The sequence below is a fragment of the Dama dama genome, chromosome 18 (genome assembly GCF_033118175.1).
Source record: "Dama dama isolate Ldn47 chromosome 18, ASM3311817v1, whole genome shotgun sequence".
In the NCBI taxonomy this organism is placed as follows: Eukaryota; Metazoa; Chordata; class Mammalia; order Artiodactyla; family Cervidae; genus Dama; species Dama dama.
In genome coordinates, this window is record NC_083698.1 from 53,551,253 (window position 1) to 53,572,095 (window position 20,843).

General features: G+C 37.1%; 1 protein-coding gene across 2 annotated transcripts in view; it reads right to left on the reverse strand.

Annotated features, from left to right (window-relative positions):
- ZNF277 (zinc finger protein 277) overlaps positions 1-20,843 on the reverse strand; it is a 137,922-nt gene that overhangs the window by 85,557 nt on the left and 31,522 nt on the right. The window lies entirely within an intron of this gene.

Here is a 20,843-nt window from a genome sequence, read left to right on the forward strand (position 1 = left end):
AAATATTTTCTCTAATGCTAAACTTTATTGGCAAGGAGAGATTTCAAATCCAAAAGGAGTTGGAATGAAAGATTAAAAAACCATATTTTGTGTTATTATTTTAAATGCTGCCTCACATCACTGATATCTCACATCCTCTACTGCTCCGACTGTGTACTATCAAAGACACCTCGGAGTATTTCAATGTAAAACTACTGTAAGTTTTTATTTGATAGAAGTGCTGGGATTCCAAGTAGAATTCAAGGCTGTGTGTGTGTGTGTGTGTGTGTGTGTGTAAGTAGAGTTCAAGGTTGTGGTGTGTGTGTGTATTTCATTCTAAGTAATGCAACAAATAGGAATTATACCCTCAACTTTATCTCCCTCCCACCAGTAGAAGGCAGCAGTAGGCAAGAGGCAGACATGGGGGATTTGGGACTATAAATCTGGAAATAAAAAAAGTATTAAAATTTTCACCTCAGTTAATGGAAAACTTAGTTAACCAGGATAACCTATTTCAAACAATGCTGATGATCCTGACAGAAGACCAATATAACAAAAGACACTGACAAACAAGACTTTTAGACATGAATGGAGAAACAAAGCTAATTGGTGAATGAATACTCTTATTTACTGAAGTGGTAAAGAATCTGCCTGCAGTGCAGGGGCTGCAGGAGACATGGGTTCAATCCCTGGGTCAGGAAGATCCCTTGGAGATGGGCATGGCAGTCCACTCCAGTATTCTTGCCTGGACAATCCCATGGACAGAGAAGCCTGGCTGGCTACAGTCCAAAGGGTCGCAGAGTCACACAACTGAAGCGACTTAGCATGTAGTATGCACACACGGAGGGAAAAGATGAAAAGGAAGGAAGGGTAAATGCTGACTCATAAACACCTGATGGTTATTTGCCTACCTTATGCTTTCTAAACAAGGGGTGTCCAGTGGAGATTTCACAGTGCAGCCACAGAGGTTGGGTTTAACCTAATTTAACTGATTTGATTTGACAGACAATTACCTTGGAATGAATATTCTAGTCAATATTTTAATGAAATGGGTTGGCAACTAGAACATTGTAAATACCTATCTGATATTTCCTTATCAAGTATAATTAGTGTTTTTGATAGAATCATAATTTTTTCTGAGTTATGGAACTAATATATTTCTAGTTAAAAAATTAAAGAGCTATGTCATCTTTTACTTTTAATGTCTGATACCTTAATTCATCAATATAAATAATTTGTTAGTACAAGAGATAGTTTTGATTACAGGACAAGTTAAAAATATTTTTAGGCACAGAAAAGTATATTAAGAAATAGGAACTTCTCAAAAGCACCACAGACCACTGATTCAAATTCTTGTTTTAGAACATTTTACTTCTTCACTCTTATATACATATATATGTATGTATATATCAGATGTCAATGAGTTCCCTAAAAAAATTAGTTTTTTTCTTTCACTTAATGAAATGTGTTGTTAACAGTTCTACAGATGCATTTCTGTATTTGGCTTATGTCCCAAACATATTAATAATGTAGAATAAAGACAAGCAGTAGTTCCAAATCAGTATGTGTGCTGAATGGATTTTCATGTGGAGAAAAGAACACATTAACTGAGTATGTTCTCTGCTCTTTTGACAAGCAATTTTGCTCTTTTTAATACCAAATACAATGACAAACTGTAAAACTAAGAAAATCTGTTAATTCTTTCTTGATTTTTGCATGATTTGTTAACATTAACAACTACTAATTTATTCTAACTCCTTTAGAAGAAAATCGATTATTAATACAGTGGACCTTGGCTATGGTAGTACTTAGGAGATTATTCAACACTGGATAAATCAGCTGAGATTCCATCTGATGGATTTTAATTGTAGAAATAGTAAAAGACCTCTTTATAAAAGCCTTCTCAGCAATAAAGCAGCTCTGTAATAATGAGGCTCTGAAGAATATGAGGATAAAAAATAATAACAGATTGCCTCTAAGCCCTGATATTGAAATAGAAACTTTCCAAAAGTTAGGCAAAGTCTTAGCTGATAGTCACTGTATCATTCAGTTTTATAAAAATATTTCTCTAGAAAGTAATTTTTCCCTCAAGCCCACTTTCAGGCAAAAGGTTGTGCTAGATACTGGGGAGCAAATGAAGAAGAGCAACTCTGCCTTCAAGGAACTCATGTCTTTTCCACCAGGGAGGCTGGTCATGTTCAGATACATCTCACACAACCTAGAATGTCAGAAGAACCAGAGGAGAGAAAAGAACGAAGCACAATGCCAAGGCAGCCTGTATCCACCAAGTGAAATATGAAACCCTGGATGCATTTCTCAGTTCCAGTCACATGCCAGCAAGCTTGGGTAGTTGTTTGGTCTTACTTTGAGGTCTTTAACAAATCCTTTCTCTTCACCTTATCTGGAGCTGCTGCTTTTATAACAACATACTTATGAGTAGTCTTTTAAAAAGCTTCGGCAAAACGCTTGAGATTCGATCATTTTATTTCAGGACAATTAAAGGAAATAATTCTTAATTTACTCGTCCACTGACAACCTCTCTTCTATCTTCAGTGAAGTTTAGTATAAATCCTACCTCCATAATACAAAATAATCTTCTCTAAATGTGACTACATCACAAAAATCACTTGACTTCCAATACAAAAAAGGGGAAATAAAAAACGGCTGGACAATAAAACACACAACAGATTTTAGTTCTAGAATTTCAGATATAGTACTAATTTCCCATGGTTTACATCATAATTACAAAAATTAACCCAAAAAGTGATATAAATTTTGTATCTCTAAAAGAATAGGTGGAAGGTAGTCTACATAAGGTTGTACATGTTGCAAATTACTCATGCAACAGCAAATACAGACTTTTGCCAGCAGTTAATCTGACTAGTGGTGGCTTCCTTGTGATGTCCAAATGCAACTTTACTAAAAATGATACTTAAAAAATACCTTTAGCTGTTTCTATTTTCAGGTAGTGATTCTCAAACCTGACAGTACATATAACTGACCTAGGGAGCTTTGGCAACATGCTGCTTTTCACATAGACATTCTAACGTAATCACTCTGTGGTGACTGGAACATGTTTTGTGTACATCCACAAAGTACTGTTGAAAGGAAAACGTGTTATGATCAATTCTATGACTTCATAATTTAGTATAAGAGTAAAATGACAGACATTTTACGGAGGAAGATTAAAAAATGATTCCTTGTTTTTAGAAAAACAACATCTTTTCTATAGGTTTTAGAAGGGCTATTTTGTGATAGATAAAAATTATATTTTGTAGATAATACGCTGACTAGAGAGAGAAAGGGCTTCCCTGGAGGATCAGACGGTAAAAGAATCCGCCTGCAATACAGGAGACATGGGTTTGATCCCTGGGTTGGGAAGATTCCCTGGAGGAGGGCATTGCAACCCACTCCAGTATTCTTGCCTGGAGAATCCCCAGGGACAGAGGAGACTGGCAGGCTACAGCCCATGGGGTCGCAAAGAGTCAGACACGACTGAGCGACGAAGCACAAGAGCACAAAGAAAGCAAGCACTGTATTTATGAAAGGTAATCAAATTAGTCATTACAATATGTTTCTTTAATATAAACCTGCTCATGTGTGTGTTAGTCACTCAGTTTGTCCAACTCTTTGCAACCCCAAAGACTGAAGCCGGACAGGTTCCTCCGTCCATGGGATTCTCCAGGCAAGAATACTGGAGTGGCTTGTCATTCCCTTCTCCAGAGGATCTTCCTGACCCAGGGATTGAACCCTGGTCTCTTGCATTGCAGTTGGATTCTTTACTGTTTGAGCTACAGGGATGGGGGAAACCTACTCATACACATTGGATAAACTGAAGAATAATATCAGCATAACAAAGAAGTTGTATTATTTCATGTGTATTTTTTTTCCCAGCAAAATAATGATTTGAAGCACTCACAGCATGCTTTCCCATTATTTAAAGAAAGTCTTAGCAATATATAACAATCTTTAACAAAACTCCTGAGAATTCTAGTTAAGTTCTTCCTTACAGCAAGCAGGGGTTTCAAGACTGCTACTCTTTCCATAAGTCAAGCTATTCAAGGAAGCTGATAATGCAGATGAGCAAGGTGCAATGACTTTTCTTCCTGAATTTAAAAAACACCTGACTGACAAAGAGAGTATTTTCAACAAATGGTATGGAACGAATGGACATTCACAGGCAAAAAAAAAAAAAAAAAAACAACAACAAACAAACCCAAAAAGAATCTAGGCACAGACCTTACAACCTTGAAAAAATTTAACTTAAAATGGATCAAAGGTTTAGTTGCAAAACACAAAATTGTAAAACTCTTAGACAACAATTTATTTAAAGAAAGTCTTAGCAATATATAACAATCTAAAGATGCCACTGGCCATCTGGCTCTATAAGGACTGAGTAATTAGCCACCATGGTTGCTAACCTTCAACACACCCTGAAAGGAGTTCAGGGAGGAGATCAGGAAAGAGGCACTCTGTTCTGGGAAAACTGGCAGAACAGGCCTTCAGATACTGAGATATTTTCACGAGAAAGTTGTTTTTTTTTTTTTTTAATGAACCTGGATTCTTGCATCTTCCTATACTTAGAAAAGCACTAAAACTATTAACTAAGATATTTGCACATCATGATTAGCAGCAACCTTCTACCAAGAGGAGTGCTTAGTTGCATATGCCACCTTTGCCTAAATCATAAATATATGTCCTTGATTACCTCTTTGGAAAGGTTTCTCAGAGCTGTCTGAGAGGCTGTCTTCTGGGCAACAGTCCTTAGTAAGAAAGTGAATAAACTAGACTTACAGCTTTTATGTTGCTCATTTTAAAGTCAATAATAACAGAGGAGAAAACCTTGATGACCTTTGTAATGCCTTTTTAGACACAACCCTAAAGAAAGGATCCATGAAAGATAACTGATAAGCTGAACTTCATTAAAATTAAAAGCTTCCAATCTGAAAAAGACAGTATCAATAAAATAAGAAGCTGAAGCTGAGCCACAGACTGGGAGAGAAGATTTGCAAAAGATATACCAGATAAAAGACTGTCATCCAAAAATACATAAGAACTCTTAAAACTGAACAATAAGATAACAAACAGCCTGGTTAGAAAACGAGCTGAGGATTTTTATTACCTTTTCATTTAATTTTTTCATTTAAGTATAGTTAATTCACAATATTATATGAGGCTGAAGACATTAACAGACATCAAAGAAGATATACAGAAGGCAAATGAGCATGTGAAGAGATGTTCTATATCATATGGTTCCAGGTAAATGCAAATTAAAACAAGATTCCACTATGCAGCTATTAGAATGGCCAAGACACTGAACACACCAAACGCTGGTGAAGATACGGAGCAACAGGAACTCTCCTTCACTGCTGGTTGGAACACCAAATGCTGCGGTTACTTTGGGAGACTGTGTGGCAGTTTCTTACAAAACTAAACACACTTTTACCATACAATCCAGCAATTGTACTGCTTGGTGTTTATCCAAAGGAGTTGAAAACTGATGTCCACACCAAAATCTGCACAGTTTACAGCAGCTTTAAGCACAATTGGTAAAACTTGGAAGCAACCAAGATGTCCTTCAGTAGGCAAGTGGATAAATCAATCTTGGTACAATCCAGAAAATGGAATATTATTCAGCACTAAAAAAATAAATGAGCTATCGAGACATACAAGTACATGGAACAATCTTAAATGCATATGACTAAGTGAAAGAAGCCAATCTAAAAACGCTGCATAGTGTATGATTCTAATTACATGACATTTTGGAAAGGCAAAACTATGGAGACCATGAAAAGATCAGTGGTAGCTGGGATGGGGGTGGGAACAGACGATTATATGTAGAGCATAGATGATTTTTAAAGCAGTGAAAATACTCTGTATGATATTATAATAATGGATATATGCCATTACACATTTGTCCAAACCCTTAGAATGTACAACACCAAGGATGAACTATGTAGTCCAAAATAAACAATGGGCTTTGACCGACCCCATGGACTGTAGCCTATCAGGTTCCACCATCCATGGGATTTTTCAGGCAAGAACACTGGAGTGGGTTGCCATTTCCTTCTCCAGGAGATCTTCCCGAGCCAGGGATTAAACTTGGGTCTCCTGCATTGTAGGCAGATGCTTTACTGTCTGAGCCACCAGGGAAGCCCTTAATGTAGGTTCACCCTTGGTCAAAAAAAAAAAAAAATGTACCATTCTCGTGAATAATGTTGATAACGGGAAAAGCTATTCGTGTGTTGGGGTAAGGAGTATATGAGAAACCTCTGTACCTCTCGATTTTGCTGTGAATCTCAAACTGTTCTTAAAAAATGTCTTAAAACAAAATACCTGATTGATAGATGTCTACACACTGAGTTGCATATTTAATTTTGATAAAACTGACCTTCATTAGGAGCAAATGTCTCCAAGGAGCTACAGTTTGAAGGAGACAGCGTGAATTCCAGTGTTCAATGACAAAGAATTAACTGGACTGTGATTCTGAATGTAAACCCAGTGGAGACTTAACCATGCTGCTCTTTTTATTAGGACTGCTCTGGTTTACAAAGTTCTATTGGTTTTGAGTCATCTATCCTTGCCCTTATCTCCCAGCCTCCACCCCCAACAAAGCCTATTTGTATTGCATGCTTCAGTAGAATGCAAAGTTTTTCAGGAATGCATATAAGGTTACTAGAATAGAAGCACCTTTGTTACTTGTACATAATGAAGTATTTTTAGGGCTTCCCCTCCTGGCTCAGCTGGTAAGGCATCCACCTGTAAAGCGGGAGACCTGGGTTTGATTCCTGGGTTGGGAAGATCCCCTAGATAAGGGAAAGGCTACCAACTCCAGTATTCTGGTCTGGAGAATTCCATGGACTGTATATGTATAGTCCATGGGGTTGCAAAGAGTCGGACACGACTGAGTGACTTTCATTATTTCACATTGGGACAGAGAAGGGCATCTAGTGATAATACAGCTCAGCTTTTAGACTTAAAAACCCTTAATAAAAGGACCCTGGGGCTAGGGAATCACAGTACTCCACACAGAGAAAAAGTGTTTCTGCTATAGCACATCTCAGCTTATAGCTAGTGAGGACGTAGAATCAAAACTCCACTTTAGGGATAAGAAAACTGTGACCTAAAATCTTTTTTCTACTTTAAATCTTGTCTCCCTAGTAAAGTATTACAACAAGCTTTCTTGAAGAGGCCAATGCTCATTATGCCAAATGACTGGCCATCATAACAGTTTCTGCATCACGTTATAGCCAAGTCAACAAGGAGGCTTTGTCCTTCCCCAATGCAGTTCCAGTTTTATTCTGCAAAACAATTACAAAATAGTACTTGTCTTACCAGGACAAGCATTATAACCAATTTTACTGGAATGGATTTATTCCCCCCAAATCTAGATATAAAATTGCCATCCTGAGAGAGAAATACTAGATAGAGAAAGACAGTAGGTATCACTCAAGAGTCCCAGTCTGTAAGATTCAGGGCATTGACACATGGAATATCAAAGAGATGCAGAGTCTTAAAAGTGAAGAAACCTCTCAAGAAATCTAGACTAAAACAAAGTGTTCAAGTGACCGTACATTTGAAGTTATTAAGTGGCAAATCAATGAAACCTGTTTATCTAAACCACCTAAAATAGATATACAATAATTTAAAAATTACTGTCAATTAAAAAATTGACAGTAATTCAAAATAAGCAACCCAAGGAAAGAGTATATATACTGACAAAATTGCAGCCCATCCCTAGTTTTGATGTGATTTACTTTGATTTGAAGGTACATAATTCCACAAAATCCACTTTGGATTTTAATTTGGACATACAAAAAAAAAAAAGAAAAGAAAGTTCAGAAGCAATAATCTATAAATCATTCTTTGTAATTCCTGTGTTATAAAATCACTTCTAATTTCAAGTTTTCACCACATGATTCTATGTGGATAAAATTCTATACAAAAAGAACAGAAAAAGACAGAAAAGAAACACATTGTAAATCCTTAAGGACCATACAGATAAACTCACCTTCATACCAAATTGTCATGAGGTACCTTAGACTTTTCAGAAATCCACTCAAAACCATTCAGAATCATTTGGATGAGTCTTATATTGAGCCAGAGTTAACAAAACTTCAGCTTTCTCCATGAAGGGAGATGCTGAGCTCCACTTCTTGAGAATTTCAATTATCAGAGGGAACATGCAGGGAAATCTTGGGTAAGGTCTCCAATGGAACAAGCTGCCACCACTGTTATTTTGAAAGTGCAGTGGCCTCAGATCCCTTTGTGGAATGAGACATCAATAGTAGAGAACACCCGGTTTTCCCCTATGCTTCTCAGGTCTGATGACTCAAACCTCCTAGTCCTCTTCCAGTCAGCAGATATTCCCTACCAGTGAGACGTACACTACAAAAAAAGAATGGAAAAACAGGAAAGGGAAAAAAAAAATGAAGAGAACTTTTGGAAGCAGGCAAGAGATTAAAAAACATAAACACTCCAAACAGCCAGCAAAGCAAGTCACATGTTAGCAATCATTAAAAGGGCTGTTCATTGCCCTTGCTCTCTTCCCTCCATTCCCCCACCTCTTTTCATTCTCAGATCTGACTCTATAAAGCTTTAAAGCACGTATGAAATAAGACTTAAAACATAATAGGGAAACATTTGATTGATAAAATTAATAAAGATAAGATCAGCATCAAATTGGAAGGACTGATGTTAAAGCTGAATCTCCAATACTCTGGCCACTTGATGCGAAGAACTGACTCCTTGAAAAAGACCCTGATGCTGGGAAAGATTGAAGGCAGGAGGAGGACGACAGAGAATGAGATGGTTGGATGCCATCACCAACTCTATGGACATGAGTTTGAGCAATCTCTGGGAGTTGGTGATGGACAGGGAGGCCTGAAGTGCTGCAGTCCATGGGGTTGCAAAGAGTCAGACACGACTGAGAGAATGAACTGAACTGAACAGCATCAAAAGACATGAGGTTTTCTTTAACAAGTGGTGCTGGGAAAACTGGTCAACCACTTGTAAAAGAATGAAACTAGAACACTTTCTAACACCATACACAAAAATAAACTCAAAATGGATTAAAGATCTAAATGTAAGACCAGAAACTATAAAACTCCTAGAGGAGAACATAGGCAAAACACTCTCCGACATAAATCACAGCAGGATCCTCTGTGACCCACCTCCCAGAATATTGGAAATAAAAGCAAAAATAAACAAATGGGACCTAATGAAACTTAAAAGCTTTTGCACAACAAAGGAAACTATAAGCAAGGTGAAAAGACAGCCTTCAGAATGGGAGAAAATAATAGCAAATGAAGCAACAGACGAAGGATTAATCTCAAAAATATACAAGCAACTCCTGCAGCTCAATGCCAGAAAAATAAATGACCCAATCAAAAAATGGGCTAAAGAACTAAACAGACATTTCTCCAAGGAAGACATTCAGATGGCTAACAAACATATGAAAAGATGCTCAACATCACTCATTATCAGAGAAATGCAAATCAAAACCTCAGTGAGGTACCATTACACGCCAGTCAGGATGGCTGCTATCCAAAAGTCTACAAGCAATAAATGCTGGAGAGGGTGTGGAGAAAAGGGAACCCTCTTACACTGTTGGTGGGAATGCAAACTAGCACAGCTGCTATGGAGAACAGTGTGGAGATTTCTTAAAAAACTGGAAATAGAAGTGCCATATGACCCAGCAATCCCACTTCTGGGCATACACACTGAGGAAACCAGATCTGAAAGAGACACGTGCACCCCAATGTTCATCGCAGCACTGTTTATAATAGCCAGGACATGGATGCAACCTAGATGCCCATCAGCAGATGAATGGATAAAGAAACTGTGGTACATATACACCATGGAATATTACTCAGCCATTAAAAAGAATTCATTTGAATCAGTTCTAATGAGATGGATGAAACTGGAGCCACTTATACAGAGTGAAGTAAGCCAGAAAGATAAAGACCAATACAGTATACTAACGCAAATATATGGAATTTAAAAAGATGGTAATGATAACCCTATATGCAAAACAGAAAAAGAGACACAGATGTACAGAACAGAATTTTGGACTCTGTGGGAGAAGGCGAGGGTGGGATGTTTCGAGAGAACAGCATCGAAACATGTATATTATATAGGGTGAAACAGATCACCAGCCCAGGTTGGATGCATGAGACAAGTGCTCGGGCCTGGTGCACTGGGAAGACCCAGAGGGATCGGGTAGAGAGGGAGATGGGAGGGGGGATCAGGATGGGGAATACATGTAAATCCATGGCTGATTCATGTCAATGTATGACAAAAACCACTAAAATACTGTACAGTAATTAGCCTCCAACTAATTAAAAAAAAAAAAAGACATGAGGTTTTCCAAGTCCCAGCACTCTACTGAATACTGAACATGCACAATACCTACTAATTAAAACAGAAAAGGCAAAATAAGTTATTTGGGTTGTATAAAATAAGCTAATGGGATAATAATTCTGTTTAACACATCCAATATACTTAAGACTATAAGAGGATATAGCAGTGGTCAAAGGAATCTATTACAGAGCAGAAAGGTGCTTCCCTCTGAATTTCACTACCAGCTGTCGCTTCTGCTGTGTTCCAAACATGTACTTTAAAGCAGGGGAAGGGGATATTGTTATAATAATTTGGGAAGCTTTGTAAACCACTCATCCAGATGAAAGCCATTGTGTTGAAGAAATTCTTATTTAAAAAAATGAAGCATAGAAAAGTTTATTGATATTAAAGAGTTGAGTTCTACATTTATTAAGATAAATACACTGTTCTGGTGCATTAAGGGATTAGATGAGTTCTTCAAAATTGAACATATGTGTGACATCAATAGTTCCCAAAGAGAAGACCTAGACCTATAAATAGCCAAGGGATATTTTACAAAACACGTTATTGGCACTGCTATTTCTGGTAAGCAATTGTTTTAGGAGTACAGTAAAACTTTAGAGCTTTCAATGGGGTTTTTAGTGTTCAACAAACCTAAGCCTTATAATTATTTTCAAAAGTAAGTTTGTTATGATATGCTGGTGAGGTCTTCAAATATCTTACTGGATATTTCATAAGTTATTGTAACTCTTACCCACCATCCAAAAACGTCATCATTTCTCGGTTTGTGATTTTTACAGCCAGTGATAACCCTGGACTATTGTCAGTGATCCACTGGCCAGACAGTAACTATACTGTCATCTTAGGAATTTAAAAAAATGCAGAAATGTTGATAATAGGCAGAGTTGCCTTTCCCTGTAGTAAGATGACAATACTCCTCACAGTTTCCATTTATTTTTACCATTTAAAGGCTGAAAGAGCACAGTCAACAACATGATTGCCTCCAGTAGCTTCATTCTGCACTCTGCTCTGACAAAGCTGAGCTTTCTTCCCTACAGAGAAGCATCCAGAATTGTTCTGCAACTTTCACCTTTCCTTCTTATTCAAAACAAAATGTAAGAAAGTGCTCTCAGCTATTTTCTTTACATCTTGGTTGACTGGTGTAATACGTTGATTAAAACTCTCACTAAAATAGTTTGTCATATAAATTTCTAAAACAAAATTTTCAGACAACAAAAATGAGTACACTGTAGAACTTTTAAGCAAAACCATTCAGAAATAAGCATAACTAACATTATAATGATTTTTCTTAATATATATCTCAGCACATATTAAAAATCCCCAAAATACTTTCCTCATACATGTTTTTTCCTCCACTTAATATGCTGTAAGGAACTTTCCATACCACTAAATGTCTTGTATAAAATTACTTACAATAACCAGAGTATTCTAACCTTGGAACATAACAGTTCACGGATTTCTTGCTATTATAAACAAAATTGCAGTGAATATAAGTGTAACTAAATTCCTGCCCTTTTAAAAAATTTTTTATTTTTCCTGTCCTTTTAAAAATAATGATTTTCTTAGGATTAACGAGAAGCAGAATTTCTAGGTCAAAGGGTACCAATATTTTAGTGTGGATCATTTATATCTCTTATTATGGAATTGGTAAAGAAGGTCTGGTCCCTAGCTAATAAAAGGTGACATTAGCAGAGGGAATTAGACATCATACTGCTTGACTCTGAACATAAACTTGATTCCTTTCTTTTATTCTGGTATGAAGAGTCAGGAAAGACGGTCAACAATCTCCAGCTATAGGAGTTCCTTACTTCCTCTCCAGGGAAACATGGCCCCACAGGGAGGGCCATATTATAAGCGTGACTTATTCCTGCTTACAGATGCAGCCTTTGCTCAAATGTTTCTCTCAACTGGATGTCAGCTAGGGCCCAGAGGAAGCACTCTGCATTTTACTGAAGTCAGGGTTGCTGGTTTTTTTTTTTTAAATCTTACTAAAAAATTTGCTTACAAGATTATTTCTGCCCTTGTCCCATTTCTCAAGCCTGAAGACATTTCTGCAATACTTTTATTGATTGTTAGCCACTAACCAAGAGCAATTACCCCATTCAACTGATCTAGAGTTATTATAAATAATTACTTAATATGAGTTAAATCACTGAGTTTGAGTGGGTGGTATAAGCAATCTTGTGTTTATGACCAGTGGTAACTGGGGTCTGAGGGCCAATTATGTATCAATGCCCAGAGCAGTAGTTCTCAAAGTGTGGTCCCTGGACCAGGAGCATCAGCATCACCTGAAAACTTGCTAGAAATGCAAATCAGTGGGCTCCCGTCCAAGACCTACTGAATCAGAAATTCTGGGGATGGGGCCCAGAAACCTGCATTTTAACAAGTAACCTGTTTTAACAGGTGATGCAATTTAAGAACCAAAGGCCTACTGACCCGACACCACAAAATCCTCTAGTGAAATGCTTACGTTGCTTTGGAGGGTCCGTTAAGGTACAAGCGCCACATGTACTTAAAAAAATTAGAGAGGAAGGTGGGGAGAACTTGCTGTGTCATAACAATGTTTGGATTAGAAAAGTAATTCAGAAAAAAGAAAAAAAAAAAAAGAAAAGTAATTCAGTTTTTCTCTAAGAGTAGTTAGGACTAGAATCATCTAAAACCAAATATACAAAAAGCCTCCTAGTGTAGAAAGCAAATGATATCTGTTTAAAGGTGAAATAAACATGGCATAAAATGCTGACAGTGTAAAGTCATGTATTAAGCATACATAAAAATGAAAACGAACATCATGTACTATGCAACACTGGGGAATGGGGCAAATTTGAGGTGGTACACTGCCCTGCTATGATGATCTAATGGTCTAAAGCTGGGCTTTTATAGTTTAAGGCCTTTACTCTGTTTAAGGCCAGATTGATGAAGATGATGGATTGTTTCTATTAGGCAGTATGCTAGGAAGTTCATACACAATCTCTGATTTAATTATCAGAAAATATTCTATAAGCAAGGCAGTCTTATTATTAAGTAAGAGAATCACAGTTTCTAAACTCCTCCGAATGGGTCAGTGACAACTCAATCCATTACCAAACTTCTGAAAATCACTTAACAGGCAGCAGCCTCATTCAGAGTCTCTACTGTGTAGCTAGCTAAAGGTCTACCAATGCCCGCCCCACCCCCACCCCCTCCCCCGGACAGTACTGCTTCTGAGAGTCCAACAGTCTCTAATCACCATGCCTCCCCAAACCAAAAATACGATCAGCACTCTGCTCTGTCAGAAAGACTATGCCTTTCAAGTCCAGCAACAATAAATCCAGCTTTCTGATTCAGAGATTGAGTAATAACCTCCTTGACCAAAGGGTTATGCAGAGGATTGGAAGCCTGGCAGTCTGATTTCAGAACCCAACCTTAGAGTCATTATACTTTCCTTGAACAAATATCCTAATATTTGGACTATAATGGAGAGATCTTGACACCCTCTTTCCTTTCATGACCATAGAAATATTGTTATTTAAATACAGCATATAGTGACTTATTATTGCTCCTTTCTATTTTTATTATCTTTTTATGGACACTGTGAATGGCAAAGTCCTTATTGAAGTTAGGCAGTACTAGTCATCAACATTTACAAGCAAAAGTATCCATATTTTAACTGAAACAAACTTAAAATAACAAGCTTTGAAGAGTTTCTAAATATGAATAACAGCATACTTTTGTAGTAATAAGACAAAATGTATTTTTAAAAATAGACAATCAGCTATATTGTTTAAAACATTGAGAGATAATTCCATGCAACAAATTTTTTAATCATTAAATGATGCTTATTTATATAACTAACTTATTAAGCTTTTTAATTAACTTATTAAGCTTTTAACATATTAGTGCAGAAAATAAATCACATGCAGTAATTTTTTCATAGATAAAAAATATTTAAGGCAAATAGACAAAAAGGAAAAAAACCAAAAAAAAGAAACTGCCATGGGAACTTTAAGTCCAAAGTTCTCTTTTTAATGACAATATTCCCTACACTGTTCTCCCCTTGGCTTTCTTTCTGAGCTTTAATATAAAGCTGAAAATTCCTGGCCAGTAGCTTGACCATTTTACAATCCATAAACGTGGGCAAGCGGTCTACACACATGGCTCAATAATAATCTGTTTAAATTTAACTGCTTTTTAAAACATCTCAGTAATTTGGAAGACAGAACATGAGAGAGATAAAATCTACTAAGGCCAGAAAACTAGAGGGGCAGATTGTAGGAAGGAGGAGAGTTATTAAATGCAGGCAGGCTGAAAGCAAGCTCCAGGAGTTGGTGATGGACAGGGAAGCCTGGTGTGCTGCAGTCTATAGGGTTGCAAAGAGTCAGACATGACTGAGCAACTGAACTCAACTAAGGCTGAAAGCAGTGTACAGGATTCATTGTAGAGAAATATAAAGTAATGATTAGAGAACACCAAATTCTACAGGAAATGAATATACCCTTGGTACTCATATGCTACAAGACCCTGAACAGAAGAATAAATGTTTAGTAGAGGATAAGACTCTATTAGCACAGTGCTTAAAAAACTAAGTAGATTTGTTAAATGTTTATTGCCTTGGTATAAGTCAAAGGATGCTACTTAAAAATGAAATAACTTTATTTGGAACAAAATGTAGTTCAGGTCACCTTGCTTTAAGAAAGTCTTTTATTACAGAATATTCAAGTAACAGCAAACACAATGACACGAAAGCTTTGACTAAAGGCTTTGATATTCAAGAGGATTAAACAGATGAGCATGGTGTCTTTTAATGGAGAGTAGATTATGAAGAAACTCATAAAAACACAATTCTAAAGGGACCATGAAGGTTAAAGAATGTAAGGATTTGGGACCAAATGTTACATGTGGTAAAATTCAGACAAGAAGCACAAAAATAAATTAGGGGAGAGGTTAACACTAGAAAATGAGATTTTGTTTCCACCTTCAATACAAATTATCATTCTTTTCTCCCACAAAAAGCATGAAATCAGGGCCCAAATGAAGCACAGTTGACCCTTGAACAAGGCGGGGGTGAGGAGCACCAAGACCCTTGCAGCTGAGAATTCGCATTAACCTTACGGCAGGCCCTCCTCCTCTGTGGCCCCACAGCCTCGGCAGCCACTGCGGATCATGCAGTACCACTGTATCTACAGGAAAAAAATCCAGGTGTAAATAGACTCTCCTTGTTCAAAACCCTGCTGTTCAAGGGTTAAATATAAACACCATTCTTGATCTGAAAAATCAAAAATACAATCAAAAAGTAGACACAGCTAGTCATATAAAAGGCCATTCATTAACTCTTTATGGAATTTAGCAAACTTATTTAGCATCTTCTCATTTTTTTTTTGGTTTTTAATAGGCAGAAAACCTTTGTTGGCTGTTACGTAAAACAGACTTTGAAAGTAAAGTGAAAGTGAAAGTCACTCAGTCATGTCTGACTCTTTGTGACTCCATGGACTGTAGCCCACCAGGCTCCTCTGTCCACGGAAATCTCCAGGACAGAATACTGGAGTGGGTGGTGGTGTAGTCACTTGCCCGACTCTTGTGATCCCACGGACTGTAGATTGCCAGGCTCCTCTGTCCATGGGATTCTCCAGGTGAGAATCCTGGAGTGGGTTGCCATTTCCTTCTCCAGAGGATTTTCCCAGACCAGGAATCGAACCAGGGTCTCTTGCATTGCAGGCAGATTCTTTACCGGCTGAGCTTTGAGGGAAGCTATTCCCTTCTCCAGGACATCTTTGCAACCCAGGGATCGAATACTGGTCTCCTGGATTGCAGGTGGATTCTTAACCGTCTGAGCCACCAGGGAAGCCCAAAACAGACTTCATGAATTGTGAAATGAGATACAGTTGGTCTCCAGGTACATTATGACTACTTTTGAAGGAAAATGTCAAAGCTGAAACTTCATTCCAAACACCCAAGTACCTGGCTGAAGCAGACAATGCCATAATATATATAGGGGATGCTCAACATGGAATTCAAAGATTCTAATGCTCTTCCTAGAAAGACACTCAAAATTCATGAAGCTACTAAATGCCTCAAGTTTTTATACTGGTTGGAATTATCTCAATCTGCCTGAGCAACCTTTTGTGTAGGAGAACCACTGAGGCAAGTTCTGCTTAGAGATTGTTATCAGGAGTTATGGCAGCCTACTATCACAAGGCCTAATCTGTTTCTCACATACGCCTCCATGGTTGTACGTGAATGATATTAACAATTCTACCAAGTCCTTGGAAGAACTGTTAAAACGAAAAGAAAAATACTGCAAATCTGTAAGAAGTAAACCTCAGATGAAGAAAAAGGTAATTATCTATGCTCTAACTATTCATCACAGAGGTTGGGATGGTACAGCAACCGGCATGCACAACTTTCTGTTCCATAACCTTTGCTCTCTGCCGAGCTGACCCTCCTGATTTCATTCTCTTCTTGCCCTAGTTTTTGAAAACTGTTGCATTCCTTACACTCTGAAATGTAATGTGAATACTAAAATTAAACCAGCACCTAAGGCTGACTGCTTCCTAGAAATAACAGCCCTATAAAAGCAGGATTGGAGGGTTTTCTAAAGAATACCTTTTGGTTTTAATGATAGGAAAAACAACAACAAAAAAACAGCCTAATACCTAACAATAAGAGAATGACTAAACGAATTACAGAAACAAAGCAAGTCATCAAAAAATGTGTTTCGAGAGATTTAGTGGGATGGGGAAATACTCAGGAAAAAACCTGAACAAACCCATACTATGATCCTTACTTTTAAAAAAATACATATTTTTAAACAGAAAGAACTACCAAGCAAAAAACAGAAGCAAAGAAAGCTAAGCTAGAAGGGTGAAAGGAATTACTCTCGTCTTCTTCCTCTTTCTCTTTAACTACCATGCAAGTCTTTATGCCCCTATGTGCCCAGGATGGATGAACTGAATCATTTGGTAATTTTTTAAAGATTTTATTTTTTTCCCTAATTTATTTGCAATTTACCCTGTGTCTGAGTAATGCTTAATTCACATCATCTATAAAGAAAGCTGAGTGCCGAACAATTGATGCTTTTGAACTGTGGTGTTGGAGAAGACTCTTGAGAGTCCCTTGGACTGTAAGGAGATCCAACCAGTCCATCCTAAAGGAGATCAGTCCTGTGTGTTCATTGGAAGGACTGATGTTGAAGTTGAAGCTCCAATACTTTGGCCACCTGATGCGAAGAGCTGACTCATTTGAAAAGACCCTGATGCTGGGAAAGACTGAGGGCAGGAGGAGAAGGGGACGACAGAGGATGAGATGGCTGGATGGCATCACCGCCTTGATGCACATGGGTTTGAGTAATCTCCGGGAGTTGGTGATGGACAGGGAAGCCTGGCACGTTGTGGTTCATGGAGTTGCGAGGAGTCGGACACAACTGAGCGACTGAACGGACTGACTGACTTGGTATCTGGGATCCTGCATAGAACCCTTTAATCTCTTTCCTAGGACGGGCGTGCTAGAGGCTGAAGCCCCGACGTGAGGGCTGCTCAGTCTGTCTGAGCTGTTACTTCTGGGCATGCACTAACACATTCAAAACTTCCCCTGCCAATTTCTCTAATAAAAGCCCTGAACAACAAAGTCTCTCCTAAAACGTTGTCTTTTTCTTTTTCTCTTTTTTAAAAATAAAAGTCCCTTTGAACATTGCAAACAAAACTATGAAAAGCAAGCAATTAAAAAACCTCACTAGATAGTGTCTCCAGAATTATAGTTAAGTAACTTTTTTAATGGTTAATAATTTAGAAGATACACCCCCTATCAAAGTACTGGGGGGAAAAACAACTTTGGGATGTATCTCGGGTTAGTTTCTTTTATACAGATTTGAGGGTCAGGATATTCTTCACTCCTCAACTTTACTCTTGTGCCAATTAGAGTTAGGTGAGTGTTTTTTAGAAGGAAACTGATTTTCCTTCTGATATTTGGAATACAATGGTAACAAAACCCCATCATTTAGTCCTTTATAATACATGGTAGAATAACAATCTTGATTTGGCTTAATTTATTCAAAAACAAAAAAAATTCATTGTATTTTATTTTATTATATTTGGGGACCATTAAACAAAACCAGAACATCTGCTGGCATGCTAAATGTCTTTCTAATTAAATCTAGCAGTTGAATGAATCAATTCATTAGCAACAAGCCTGGTTTATTAGCTCATTAATACAGATGGTTAATATCACGAAGGGAAGAATAGGAGAATCTCAAAAAGTACACAAGCACTGCCAAATGATGTGGCCATCAGGGAGAATACTACTGAAGCAGAGTGCTCAGAACTTGGCTTTGCAAAGATTACACTAAAGATCAATGTGCCAATATGGAAAGGACACTTGCAGAAATCCAGCTTGTTTCACTTTCTTTTGTTTAAGGTCATAAAGGCAAGCTGCTAACATGCGGATAAAAATAGATAAAAATGTTCACTGGAACTACAGAATTACTATTTTTGTGCCAAAACAGTAAACATTATGAAAAACGTTTTTAGAAGTTTAAATATAACAGCTAAGTAAGAAGGCTTACCCATTAGACGGCCAGATTTAAAAACAATACAAAGAAACAAACAAAAAACCCATTCCTATTTGAAGATATGCCCAGGTTGCACTGAGTCATCATTTAATAAAAATAAAAATTTTAATTATTAGTTATTAGTGAATAGGAAAAATGATGAAGTATTTCACCAATAGGTCACTTATCTGGCAAATTTAAATTCAAAATAGGAGACAGTAGTAGGAATAGGGTTGTCAGATAAAATATAGAATGCCCAGTTAAATTCAAATTTCAGATATACAACGAATACTGTTTTAATATAAGTGTGTCCCAAATACTGCATGATATTGCAGGGTATATGCTGAGTAATGTTTGTGGTATATAATAAAAATGTTATTAGTTGCTTATCTGAAATGAAAATAAAACTGGTCAGCAACTTTTATCTTCATTTGCTTAATTGGGAATCTAACAAGGAAGGGAGAAAAAAGGGTTGCTGTGTATTCAAATTAGATGTTAAAACTCATGCAGTTTATTCACAGGAAGCTCAAGATTCTCAGAGTCTATACACTAGCAGCCTCATGCCAAATCTACCCATCTGATATATTTTACTTGATATGCACAGTATTTTAGTATCAGTTAGCTACCATCATTAAAACTGAAAGAGTACATTACACATTAAATATAATAATTTCAGATTCTGACAACACTGGGAGTCCATTTCCACATGTCAGTAATTCAGATCAGATGGTTGCTTCCTCAGGCAGTGGAGGCACGTTCCCACTTGCCATGACCCTCACCACTCCCTATTATTCCAAAATCATGCTGAAGACAGCGGTAATTTAGAGTGATATTTTCTACCCACTTCCAACATTTCTGTTATCTGGCGGCCCCTTGAATTTCACTGAATTTGTGACCTGGGTTCTGCTATACATATTTATTTTATACCCAGTTATCTTCACCAAAGATCTGAAGCCACAAATTATGATATGGACAGATGAAATGCCACTAAAGTCTACTTCTCCCACTTTAAAACTTTAACACTGGTTTCATCCCCCAGCCCAGTGCCCAACATACAGTAGATGCTAAGTGAGTATTTATTTGATTAATTGAATGATCATCAAAGAGGGTGAAGCAAGAATAACTATGGCAACAAAAAAACAAAACAAGGAAAGCTATTTAGAAATATCTCAGTGGAATTAGTAGGTAAAAATATGAGTGTTTATTGTTGACAGCCATCAAGACATGATGTTTGCAGTCAGTGATATATGCAAGCCCTTTGGAAAAATACTCAACATAATAATCTTCAGAAACCTGGCAAAGCTCCTTAAACAAAAGACCATATTGTTTTCTGAGATGCTGTTGGTAAATTAAAGGGCACTACAATCTGTTACCCATGGAAAGAATTTGGAATTTCTTTTTATTTCTCAATTCTAACCACATTCCCTTAGTACTGTGAATTTTGGAATAACATGGCAATGCAAAGACAGGAAAGAACAGAAGAGTTTTTCTATAAGGCTTGACCAATTCAGTCCAAGAATTATATTAATTAAATACCTCAAAAAAGCACAGAAGAAACATCCTATTCTAAACTCCCACTTTCAGATTTCACTAATGGACTTCCCTGAAGATTTTCTTAAATGACTAATATATACTTCTATTTCTTCCATCTTTCCAGATCCCTGGTATATTGTAACTTTATTTAAAGGATTTTTGTGATATTGCATATAAGACATTTAGGAGATAAATCTGAGGTCACTGAAACAGCTGGAGTTGGACTAGTTGAGAGAAAAGGACAAAAAGACTTCAAATCAGAATTATTTCAGAAAATCCAAAATCTGTTTGCCATGCCTATAGCAGGTAAAAATCTCTTATTCATTTCAAAAATATTTATTGAAAATCTACAGTCTAGGCACCAAGCCAAGAGAAAGGATTAGAGAGAAGAAAGCATAGATCCAGCTACCAAAGTGCAAGTAGAGACACAATTAAAAATGTGTGCATCTGT